A 13,986-nucleotide genomic window follows, 5' to 3' on the forward strand; every position below is an offset into this window, starting at 1 on the left:
ATAGGAGGGAAATCACAAGAATCGGCAGGTTACCCACCATGAAATGGAAAAGAAAGAATTTTTACTCAGAAATTACATCATGATACAAATAAAACTTTATGGCAGTTACTTTCCTATAAATTAGATATTTATTCCTTTCCCATTAACATGCTTTTTCTCAATATGTTAGATTGAATTGTAATATAAATCTGTAAATTACATGTGCCAAAGAAAACTGGCCTATTTTCAAATTTGAATTCTCATATATAACAATTTTATAGATTATATTTTTGATACAAATAAGCAATTATTCAGTAACTTTTCTTTTATACATTAAGAAGAGTGGAATACATAGTCTTTGACAATGCAAACCAGTTTGCCCTCCTAATTGACATCTGGCATATAATACTATAATTTTACTATAGTAGGAGATAAAAGATACTTAAGTTACAAAGTCAGTTTGGAATGTAATTTATGACATCAGTCCCTTCCTCTTTAAATTAGTTAGCATGGCAAGTTTCACCATCCAACAATTCATTTCCTAAATCTATCTCAGATACCATAGTCTATACATATTCCACTGGACAAGCATCAGGTCTATTTGAGTATCCTGGTGAAAAAGGACTATCTTACTTGAGAATTTAAACATCCTTGGGATCAACTGGTGTATATATATAGATATCCAGATATCTATCTATCTATATCTATCTTTCTTTTTTGTCTTATATCCAGAGAGCTAGCATAAGTGTCATATTGCATCCTTGATTTACCACAGCAAGTCTCAATGGTATTTTTATCTGAATCAAAGGCCTAGAATAGTCCTTTAGAAGTTTTTAAATAAATAAATGGACGTGGAGAAAGGATATATATATTTTTTAATCTTTTTTTTAAAGATTTTATTTATTTAATTGGACAGACAGATCACAAGTAGGCAGACAGGCAGGCAGAGAGAGAGAGAGGAGGAAGCAGGCTCCCTGCTGAGAGCCCGATGAGGGACTCGATCCCAGGACCCTGAGATCATGACCTGAGCCGAAGGCAGTGGCTTAACCCACTGAGCCACCCAGACGCCCAGGATATATATTTTTTAATTGCTCCTGAGAGTTTCCTTCAAGTCCCATTGGTTGCCCATGAACAAAGAACATTTTTTTCTATTTCCCTTCACGTTTTAATCTTTCTGTTTTCTTAGCTTCTAGCATTTTTTTTTCCCCCTCCAGTGTATGTGTTTTAGTCTAATGGTGCTTTTGAGTGCCCAGGTACTGCTGTGATAAGTGCCACAGAAATACTTATGTAGAAAGATAGATTATTCTGAACTGGCTCCCATTCTCCTTTTCCCAAACAAAACTTCTAGTGATGGGGAAAAAAATTCTACTAGTTTTTAAAAATCAATGGTGTTTTTGTCTGCATAAGGAGTAAAGGATTATGTCAAAAGGAGTGATATAATCAATACCTGAGTCCTAAAAGATGGAGTCTTTTCTTTAGAAGATAAACACTTTAAAAAAAATGCCTCAGTAATATGGTATGTCTTTGGGAATTTCACCTACACAGGTTGTGAGAGATTGGATCCTTTTTCCTCTCGGTTTGGAGATAAGTTTCCAGGGAATTAAAAGTGAATACATTACTTGAACACTATAAAAATAATACACAGAAAGCAGTAAGCATATAAGTATAGGAACATAACCAGTGGATGAGTGACTTCAGACTCAGGGCTGTAGCAACAAACTTGGCATGTTTAATTACCCCTATCAAAAGACTTGGAACTTTGATGATATACTATGTAAAATTGCTGTAACATTTGAGAATAGTCTGAATTAAAAATTCCAATTGATGATGTGTCAAAATAAAATCTAAAAAACTGATGAGGATGAATATGGTATCCTGGGAGCTTTCCTTCAGAGTACTTCAGTGTGTTTATAATCACCCAGTAAATATTTGAAACCCCAACATATTCAAATGATTAATTAAAAAAAAAAAAAAAGAAACAAAGCAAGGGGAATGTAGTGTGTGCAGTCCAGTGGCCTACTTCAAAGATTCCATGACAAGGGAACACTTTGTGATGGAAATTTTTTTCCTCTGGGATTTCCCATTGCCACTCGATATCCAAGATACTTTTCTCATATTTTCCCTGGCATAGTATATAGTACAGCTTTCTCTTCTAAAAGACCAGACAATTGTTGAAGAAAGAGAAAAGATGATAGAAATCATTACAGAGTTTTAGTTTTGCAGGAAACATGTCACCTTGGGAAGCAAGTGCTGTATCTGTATTTTAGGGATCCATATAGTAGTAAGTTGCTTTGCCTAATGTTTGTGGGATTTGAACGAAAGAGGAGCATTTTAATTAATTTCAGGTTCTACCTTGTTCATTCCTATTAACCACAGACTATTTATGAAACTGCTTAAAAGCCAGCTTATCCCAGGAATATATCTAGTCTTCCCAAGTGGACTTTAACTTGACCTCTGATCCCCAAGCTTACCTCCAAAACTCTGTGTTTTGTCAATTCATTTTACGCTAATGTATTCAGACCTTGTGACAGTTGTTTATTACCCATCCTTATTCTTCTATTAGACTGTGAACCTTGAATAACTGAAATCTTCTCTCCTTGTAAACCTTGTTGCTCTGAACTACTCACTGGCTACAGGCCTCATTGGTTATTTTTATGACAGCAGGATTTGTAGATGCTCTCCCTTTCCCTGAGAGACATTTTCCTTCCTTGTTCACCTGAAGGTTCCAAATATTTTCTCTAGGAATCTGCCCCCATCCCCCCTCATTCTAGCCAGATGTGACGTTTCAATGGGTGTGCTGGCAGCACTTTGCATAGATCTTTCATTCAGCACATACAACAAAATAATGTGAATTATTCTCTCTCCTCCATTCCTTAAGTATTCTATGTCTTTGTGACCCAAGTTCTTGGCAGAGTTCTTGGCATAAAAATAGATGCTTGATAAATGTCTGTTGCTTGCCTTTGTATCTTTCACACTGCCTCACACAAATTGTTTTGAACAGAAACTAAATGAGATTGGCTAAACAGAATGATATATTTTCCCAAAAATTATATCTCCAGTTACAGAATAAGCATCATGAAATAAACATACTGGGTGTCTGTTCAGTTTATAACAATCTTCCCCCTTTCCCTGTTCTGCTCTTGAGCCTACATGATGGGTCCAGAGCAAGATACCTACCTCAAGCTGAAACAATGAGAATTTCTTTCCTAAAATTGGGAAGGAGAAGTTAGAAGTTTCCACTGAGATTGTGCCTTTGGGTGACTGGACTTGTAGCTGCCAACAATTATATTCAATCAGGCAGACTGAAGAGAATAAGGGAGCTAGTTTAGAGAGATATTTAGAGAGGAAGACAAAAGAAATGTGAAGGCAAAACTCTAGACAGTCTTCCTGCTCATGGTTCTGGACGTGTTTTAAGGGATGGGCAACACTGATTTCCCTGGACGTTGTGAGATATCACTGTACCCGTATGAAGAACTCTCTGTTCTGTCTAGCTCAGTGTGGTTTACCACTTATGACAAAAATATTACTAATTGTTTCAGGAGTAAAAAGTGTTCTTGGGCATTCAGAATTATCTCAGGGAAGATGCTTGTCAGTGCAATCCTTGCTACACCTCTTACTGCTTGTATTGTCTATCCTTACTGTAACAAATTATATCAGATGTAGTGGTTTAAAACAAGATTCATTATTTTAAAGCTCTGGAGGTCAGAAGTCTGACACAGTTCTCAATGGGTTAAAATCATGGTGTTAGTGAAGCTTCACTCCTTTTTGGAGATTCCAGGGGGAGAATGAATTTCCTTATCTTTTACAGTTCCTAAAGGCTGCCCACATTCTTTGGCTGGTAATTTCCTTCCTCCATCTTTAAAGACAGCAACAGTGGGTTGAGTCCTTGTTGCCTTACATCACTATGAGTTCCTCTTCTGCTCTCATCTTCCATTTATAAGGGCTATGTGATAACGTTGGGTCAGCCAAGAAAATACAGAATAATCTCCCTATCTCAAAGTCTTTAACTTAAAAACATCTGCAAAGTTCCTTTTGCTGTGTAAGGGAACATATTCATAGGTTCTGGGGATCAGGATATGGACTTCTTGGGTTTTTTTTTTTTAAAGGGATAGAGATTTTTCAACCCATCACACTGTCTCTTAATCCACAAAGCATATTATGGTTATACTTGCATTGCTGAATATCCCAAATCCTTCCCCCATACCCCCCCAAATCCAAATAGAATGTACATTTCTTAAAAACCTGAAATTTGTCTTTCTTGTTTATTGCCATTTCCCCCAGTGCCTACAACAAAGCCTGGTACAGTGTAAGTATTCAATAAATATCTGATACAAAATGAATTTAATCAGCCTTTCCATAAATGTTGGTACTTTTCTCATCTTTTATTATGAAATATAACAATGGCACATCAGTATATGATTTATGCTAGTTAAGACTGTACCCTGTCAGAGCTTATAATGTCTATGTGCATGGGTTTTGGGTCAGGCAGACCTGGGCTAAAATCTGTCTCTGTGCACTATTTCCTTGTATGAAGAAGAAAATGAAGAATACCCAGCACAGTTTTGCAAGAGTCAAACACTGTTCTAACCACTTCACATGCCTGTTTTCATTTTATTCTCATAAAGGAGCAGGGTATACATATAACGTAGAATCATGGAAACCTTCCTATAGGAGGTGAATTAGGATATAAGCAGGTCTTTTTTCCTGGGCTGTGGCAGGCAGAATAATGCCTGACTCCAAAGATGCCAATGTTCTAATCCCCATAAATGTCTCTGGAAACTGAATATGCTATGTTACATGGCAAAAAAGAACTTAAGTTGCTGATGGAATAAAGGGTCTTAATCAACTGACCTTTAGATAAAGAGATCACTCTGGATAACCCACATGGGGCCAGTGTAATAACAAAAGTCCTTAAAAGTGGAGAAGAAAGCAGAAAACAGAGTCATAGGGAGATGTTACAGTAAAAGAAAGTAAGAGAAATGCATCACTGCTGAATTTGAAGATGGAGGAAGGAGACCACTAACCAAGAGATGTGGACAGGCTCTAGAATATGGAAAAGGAAAGGTAATGGATTCACCCCCTTGAGACTCTAAAAAGGAAAGCAGCCTTGTCAACACCTGATTTTATCCAAGTGAGACCCACATTGGGACTTCTAACCTATAGAACTGTTAGACAATAATATATACTGTAAGCCACTATGTTTGTGTAACTTGTTATAGTAGCAAATAGAAAACTGATATAATCATTTCTAAATTCCACTTGACGATATTTCACTACATTATGAACCTTAAAAAATTTATCCCTTTTTATCTAATTTTAAGTGAAACCAAATTCTAATACAATTTTCCTTGGAACAATCATTGCTGGACTCCCCTTCTCTCCTTCCTTTTGATTCACAAGACAAAGAGTAGTTAGAGTGCACCTTTCTTATCACCAGCCTCTCCTCTTGAACTAAAAATCTACTCTTTTAATGCCTTGTTCTCACAGTCTCTCAAAATTCATAAAATACATGTATTCCAATTCCTTTCTCTTCCAGGAACCAACACCAAGGTCTGAATTTAGGCTCAGAACCTTAACTACAGTGTAGCAAAAGGTGGGGTGAGGGTAACTAGAATATTTATTGCATGAAGGTAATGCTACCTGTGTGCCCCCCACCCCATCATGTTTCCTTCTTGGGAAAATGAAATATCTCCCTTCTCCCTAAAAATTCCTTTAATATCAATAAATTAATATCTATAATAGTAGTCTTTGACAGTTTATTTCCTCTTATTTACCTCAATATCTATCTATCTCTCTCTCTCTCTCTCTCTCTCTCTCTCTCTCTCTTCCCATCCCACCATTGTTTTTTTTCCTTCTTCCCACTCCAGGTCTGGATACCCAGCCTCCACGGTATAGGGAAAAACCACCCTGCATGGAAATACACAGATGTTTTAGGACCATGGACAGTGGTATTCTTTGCTCAGGAAACCACAGCTACATTACACTATTATTTTTAAAAACTATATTTCATTTTGAGATTAATTTCTAAATTTTACTTCTTTTCTTCAAACCTGCTTTCTTTACATGTGTCCTGATCCCTCATCTCTGGCTTCAAATACCTCATTATTAACTGATCAGTTATTTGAAGATTTTCATTAGCACAACATTGTTTAATCCTTAATATTTTTATTTGTCCTCCTGTTAGACTTGTTTCCTGGTTTCTTTTTTCTGCTCCTGTTCACTGTTTTGTCCTCAAATAATTACACAGAATATGTATGAAGTGCAAATTCATGCTCTTCGGCCTCAATTGGCCCACATCTGTGACTCATTTATATCAATATGTTCAAGTATATGAAATTTTTACATGTCAAAATGCATACACACACACACACAGGTCAAATTGCAAGAAATTTTACAAAGTAGACAAAACTGATTTTTTAATTTTAAGTAATATTTCCATTATTTTTAAAAAATCTTTTCACTGACTTCAAATTAACAATCCAACACTTGCATTTCCTCCTTGCATAAATTAGTTTACTTCTATCCACTGGATAAGTTGGGTGAAAGAATTCACTCAATTTTTCTTCTTACTTCTTCATTGTTTTTCTGTTTTTCTTCTCATATCTGCTGTGTGTATGTGTGTGTGTGTGAACTCAGAAAAATTTTACTGGCCTTAAATCCAACAATACCTACCCACATCTTTGATTCTCAAGCTCTGAAATCTCTCATCTGGAATGCTGGTCTTAATTATTCATTTTAATCCACATTCACTACTTGACTATGTCCTTGCTTGCTGTCTTCAAAACTACTCAGATTTTTTTTTTCTTTTATTTATTTGACAGACAGAGATCACAAGTAGGCAAAGAAGCAGACAGAGAGAGAGAGAAGAGAAAGAGAGAGAGAGGAGGAAGCAGGCTCCCTGTTGAGCAGAGAGCCCGATGCGGGGCTCGATCCCAGGACCCTGGAATCATGACCTGAGCCGAAGGCAGAGGCTTTAACCCACTGAGCCACCCAGGCACCCCAGATTTTTTTTTTTTTATAAAGTTGCTCTTAATAGTGCTATTGCTTACTAAGCTATATGCCAATGTAAAGGGGGAAAATTCTTCTCTTTTCTACCCTCTCTTTGCCTAGTCCTAAAGAAGAGGATTGCAGCCCTCACAACTTGAAAATAACAACAACTACAACAAAACATTATCTGAAAGTTTACTGAAGTTTCTTTGGTAACAGATTTGATGGCATTTTTCCTTTCAGAGTCATCCATGCCACTTCCACAACAGTTTTCAATGTATATACATTCCCCCAGTGCTTTCGACTCTTTTTTCTCTCTGCTCTTTCTTTGACTTCTCCAGCTGAGGAGGCACTCAGCTTGATCTCCTAGCTGAGATGGTCTCCACATCTTTGTTCTTCTGTTATGGCAGTGCTTTCTTCATGTCTATTCCTAGCCTTTCTTCATAGTTCATACTCTCATTTTCACTCTTAAATTTTTGTATTTTCTCCATAGGGAGCTGAAAATTTACAATTTTCTTTTGTCTGTAAGGTCATTTATCCATTATATTTCATCTCTCTAATGTTTCTTATGTCTCTTCTCTCCTTTTAAAAAATTAAGATGGTAGGTGGAATAGTCCTGTCAAAAGAGTATTTGACTGATATTCAAGGACTGATATTCTTATACCACACTCTGTATGTGTATTGGGGATGGATTTGGGGTTCAGCAATTAAATATTCAAGGCCAACATTTATACTATGTCATCTTCTTGGAGCTCTACTTTGCATATTAGCATATTAAAGTCTCTAAAAATCCCTTCAGTTAATAAACCTGTTTTAAAACAGTTTAACCCAATGTTTCCAAATTGATTTGAATTTCTAAACATTTCATTCACCATTTTTATAACATCCTGTAGAAAACACAGGGAAATGTCATCATTACAGAATAGGCATTTTCTTCAGAGTCTGACAAACTTGTTCAAATCCTGATTTTGCTACCCGTTAGCTCTGTGAGCAAGCTCCTTACCCTCTTGGAGTGTCAACTTCTTCAGAATTAATAACTACCTTAAAACCATATTCTGAGAATTAAGAGAGTATGTATAATAAATTTCACATGATATCTAGCACACCATAAACACACCATAAATGTTAGTATCATCAATGCCATTTTATCACTGCATTATAGTTGTTTATGTATGAGTCCTATATGTGCTGTATTACAGCATATTCTGAAGTGTCAATGACTCATATTCCTGGTAGAATGTCTCATACCTTGTTTTGCTCTATAAATACTGAGATGAATGTGTGAGGTATGTGTATGTGTGTATGTGTGTGTGTGTGTATATATATATATATATATATATATATATATATATATGTATATAAAATTAGGTGAAATACAGGAAAACAATATGTTATTAAAATTATTCTCTCCTATGTCATGTCATAGAATGACCTAATCTGAATTAAGAAGGTAAAATTTCTCTGCCAATAAATTAAAATTCAATTCTGTATATAAAGACAACACTGATTTTTCAGTGGAAGAACTCCCATGGTTAATAGATGGTTTATAGCCAGTTGGAGGAAAAAACTAAGAAATTAAATATTTTATTATTATTAATCATCATAGACTGCTACTTTCAAAATAGTTATTTAAATTAATTAACTATCCTCTCTTTTATTGTATGTCTCTTTTAATGTATGTTTGTTATTCTTATTAAATTGGTGTGCATTCATGGCCATAGGAGAATGGAGTTCCTGCTATGCCTTCCAGTAACACTTGAGACACTTCAAAAGGATGTTATGCAATTGTTCTGACAGTGCAAGGATTCAAACATCTCCAACACAAGCAGAGATTCTAGGACGTCTTTGGTTCTTGTGTTGGTTTGGCTAACAGAACCTCTATGGTTTAGTTACCTAGAACATAAACTAAAGGCAGAAAAAGAATACCACATTCTAGAAGCAGGTACAGTACCACGAATAAAAACATAGTAAAAATAACAACATACTAAAATAAATAAGTTAACAGAAAACATTATCATATCTAAGTCTGAATTTAAATGGTCAAATATATTTGAACAAAAAATGGTCAAACCAGTTTTTCTGAAGCTACTTGAAAATAATAATTTGCACTAATATATCACTTTTCAATGTGCTAGTATATCAGTCTTTGATTTTTATCTTTTCTTTTTAACTTATAAAATGTTTATGATTGAGTGGGTTGACACAGGCTGACATGATTGCTGATTATGATGACAGTCCAACCAGCTTCCTCTTCTTAATGAAACTCCCTCACCAACAACATCTAGCTCAAGGAGGCAATAATCAGGCCACTACCTGTGACACAGCAAGACTGCCTGAAAAAAACAGACCTTACATTTACGTGTTTTTTCTGCTTGTAATGCAGACATTACAGGACATTGTGGTGTTTTGATTAAAGGCTGAGATTTGGGTTCAAATTCTGCTTTTGACATGTACAAGCTCTGACCTTGAGCAAATTAATCTCTATGGGTTTCAGATTCCTGTCTTATAAAACTAATAATACTACCTACCTCACAAGGTGACCTTAAGGATGTGTTTGCTTCTATTGTCATGTTTATTACCATCACCATCATCATCACTTTTGCATGATGGGCTCTTTCACCATCTGTAGGTCTTGGTTCAGATTTTTCCCCCTAGAGACCTACCCTGATCAACTTATCTAAAGAAGTCCATTAACCATGTTCTCTCTAATACTCACCACTTTTTCACTTTTTCCTTCTCTTCTCTTCACAGAGCAGAGTCTTATTGCTTTGTCCAATGATACATTTCCAGCACCTGATGGAGAACCTTGCATATTACCGGTACTAAATAAATACTGAACTGGTGTCCCACAGTATGGCCTTGTAGAAAGGTTTCTATCTCACAGTATCTAAACCAGTACAAATGACTCTTTTTTAAAGATTTGATTTAAATAATATATACATACTCTCTGGTTGTTAGAGAAAACTTCATCAGACTCTGTGCCAAAATCAAGATGTGATGAATTAGATCCTTGAGAAGTCTAAGCTTTTGAGTTACACAAACCCTCCAAGTACACACACATAATAAATTCTCATTAGGACTGGGTCTCTGTTCCTATTAAAGTTGCTTAAATAACACAAGTGGAAGTTCTTTGTTCCAGACTTCTATTTCAACTCAGACTGAATTATTTTATGCTGAGAGAAAATAAATAAGATAAAATAAAATAAGATAAAATAAATAAAGTAAAATATATGATGTGTTCTATTCAACCAAACATGAAAGCCAATTTAGACAATCAAAATTTGTAACCAGCATGGGTAAACAACTAAAAATGGAAGAGTCAACAAGTATCCATGGTCTCATGGGGCCTTGTATTTGTCAGTTAATTAAAATGACCTGAGTGTTGAACTTACTTTCTCTAGGGGATATTTAAAAATTCATATATTTCCCAAAGGAAGAGCCATATTGTTTTACTCTCATTTTTGATGGGAAAATAAGGACACAAGTAAGCCAATTAGCATATCTGGGTTCAGAACCCTTAGAATTTTAGAGCAGACTGGCCTCCTACCAACTTCATTTTAAAAGTGAAGAAAATGAGATCCAGAAAGAAAAATGCCTTGCCCAAATTTACACACACCTAGCTCAGATCCTTCTCCTGTAACAAACTATATCATCTTTCACTACAAGTTCAAAAAGTTCATGATAAGGCAGCTCAAAATCATTAACCTAGAATGCTGTTACACCAGTTGATAAAAACAACTAGCATGGTCCAGGCATTCTGATTAATCCTTTGTGCATATTAAACTAAGGACACTTCATGAAGAAGTTATCATTATCACCATTTTGCAAAGGGGGAGAGAGAAGAATGAGAGGGGTTGTGTTGGAAGTGATTACTCACTCCTAACTGTGAGACAAACCATAACAGCCCCAAGAGCCAATTCTGACCCAATGCCTACTTTGTATAGCTAGTGTTAAGAACAGTTTTTACATTTTAAATTGGAAAACATGTATATCATTTCACGACACTTGAAATTATAGGAAAATTCAAATTTCAGTGTCCATAACGATAAAGTTTTATTGGAACAAAGCCATACTCCTTTGTTTAGATTTCTCTGTGGCTGCTTTCTTGCTACCATAGCATCATTGAGTAGTTACCACAGAGACCATATTAACTGCAAAGCCTAGAGTGCTGACGATCTGGCCCTTTACAGAAAGAGTTTGCCAGTCCCTGTTCTTAATCATTAGGCTGTGTTGGCTGCCAAAATTAATAGTTAGAAAGAAAACAACAAAAAGCAACTGGGGCAAAAAACAGCAGCTATATGAGGAAGACAAACACAACCCCCTCCAAAACAGGGACAATTCCATGTATGAGTGGAGAATCATGTTCAAGAGCAACACACAAGGGGGACAATCTGGCACAAGGGGAACAATCGGGTCCAAAGGAAGCAAACCCTCCACTATATTCTAGCCAAGATAACCATGTTATCCTTAAACAGGTCATAGCCATTCTGTTAGGAAGTATTTTCTCACAGATCTCATCTAACAAAAGCACAAAATATTCACTTTTAATCTACATCAGTGATTTACAAAGTGTGTGCTCCAAGGGCTCCTGGAAATACCCAAGACCCATTCGGGGGTCTTGTAAGATCAAAACTATTTTAATAAGTTATTAAGACATTATTATCTTTTCTCACTCTCAATCTCTCATAAATGTACAGTGGAGTTTTCTAGAGGCTGCAAGACAAATGATATCACAAGAAATTGCAGAAGGCTATATGAGAATCCAGGTATCTTATACTGAGTTACATATTAAAAGAATTGCAAAAATGTCAAACAGTGATATTCTTTTACTAATTTTTTGTTATAGAAAACATAGTGATAAAAAATGTTACCTATGTCAACATAGTTTGTTCTTTTATGTATTAATTTTAAATGTCTTAATTTTAAACTCTAATAAGACAAATATTGATAGATAAAACTGAGATACATATAAGCTCTTAGCCATCTTCAAAGAGGATGTAAGTTTTAAAGTTTGTAAGTCTGAGAACTGCTGCTATCTAAACTTACTCCACTCTTCAGTGTTTAATTCGAGACTGATCATGTATATATCTTTCCAGCTATTCTTGACTACTTTACAAGGAGTTCCCACACCTGAACACACATCAAAATATCTGGAAAACTTAATAATATCACTTTTTTGTGACCCAACCTCTTTAAGAGTAAGGTCCATATTGCTTTATTTATTTATTTATTTATTCTCAGATGATTCTGGTCCAACTAGTCTTGGACCAGTGCTAGGGAACCCTGCAAGGCATAATACTGATGATGTCTATTATGGGCTGGATTGTGTCCCGCACCCCCAGATTTATCTGCTGGCATACTAATTTTCTAGTATCTCAGAATGTGACTTTCTTAAACATAGATTTTGGCTATATTTAATGAGGAAAATTAATTAGATTAAGATGAGCCCTAATCCAATATAACTGGTGTCCTTATAAGAAGAGGAAAATGGGACACAAACACATAAACAGGGAAATCCATGTGAAGACACTAGAAGAGGGCACCCATCTACAATTCAAAGAGAGAGGCTTCAGAAGGATCAACCCTGAGAATACCTTGATCTTGGATTTCTACCCTTCAGAACTGTAGGAAGTAAATGTTGTTTAAACCAAGTCTGTGGTATTTTGTTATGGCAGCCCTAGAAAAGTAACACAACCTCCTTCTCTGAAATCCTACTTCCAGTCTGTACTCTTATTTCCTGCATAATGGTTTCCACAATCTTTATCTTGTTAATCATTTTTTTTCATTTCTTCCACTATAATATAGGTTCCATAAGGACTGAGAGTACATCTGTTTTATCCATCAAAGTACTTCTTATTCTTAATACAGTGCTGGTACATGGTAGACACTCAATACATATCTGGAGACTGAATTTATGAATGAATATTAACATTTGCACATTTATTTACTTAACTACTTTAGTGTTTCTAGTATGTGTGTCTCCTTTATTCAAAGGGATTATAAACTTCTGGATTGCAGAGATTGTGGCTTATCCTTCTCTATTCCTTCTGTAAACTTTGTAGGTTATGCTTTAAATAAGAAAACTGCTGAATGAATGACTTTATATATGGTTGGAAAGCTAAATTTAAAGAATTTCCTAGGTTAAGGCTAATAGATAAAATGAATGTTTAATATAATTACTATAAGTATTTATGTATATCTGGGCTGGCTGAATTTAAAAATAACTTAGATTTATCTGAATAAGTCTGCTGATGACTATTTGGTACCTCAAGGATCTGTAGAATTCATTTGCATGTGTTGCTTTGCCTAGGGCTTCTTGGTTTTTTGCCTGAGTGTTAAGTGAGAAGGTGTGTGCATATGTACGCCCTCTGGAGATCCTAGGAAACCACTGACGGGAAAGTATCTTTATCTTGCCCAGATTCGTGAATTGGTTTTAAGCACCAGCATTGTAGCTTAAACAATGTATCATTGTTTAATGGGTTAGGGAGAAAAATCTCAAGGAGCAATTTTCATAAGACTTTCTGATAATGCTGTCAGGCTGCCCTAAACCTGAAGCATCATTTTGGAGGCCAAGCTGTGGTAGAGAATGTTGACTGTGCTTGAAGGGATTCCTATTTCCTACAGGACTGGTGGCTGTAAGAACAAGTCTGGAGACAAATCACTTGAAAAATTGGTGGCATGCTCATGATGATGCCATCAGCTGTACTCCCTTGGGATTTTCCTCAAGGATTTCCATGAATATAGGTCACTGATTAGGAAGTGGTAGAACAAAGAGGAAGAAAGTGGGTGTAGGTATACTTGAATGGAAAGACTCATAAAGTCTTATGAAGCATAACTGAAGAATCCCATAAATATGAATGGAGGAAGGGTGACTTTGTAGAAGGTTGAGAGATTCTGAGTTAGCAACGAAGGCAAGAACACAGGAAATGTCAATTGTTGATGAGGATGAACCCACAGTCCTCAGAGTTGGAGGGACATTTTATTTCTTGCGACTTATATAATGCTAATTCTCACATCCAG

Source organism: Mustela erminea, chromosome 3 (assembly GCF_009829155.1).
Source record: "Mustela erminea isolate mMusErm1 chromosome 3, mMusErm1.Pri, whole genome shotgun sequence".
Taxonomy (NCBI): domain Eukaryota; kingdom Metazoa; phylum Chordata; class Mammalia; order Carnivora; family Mustelidae; genus Mustela; species Mustela erminea.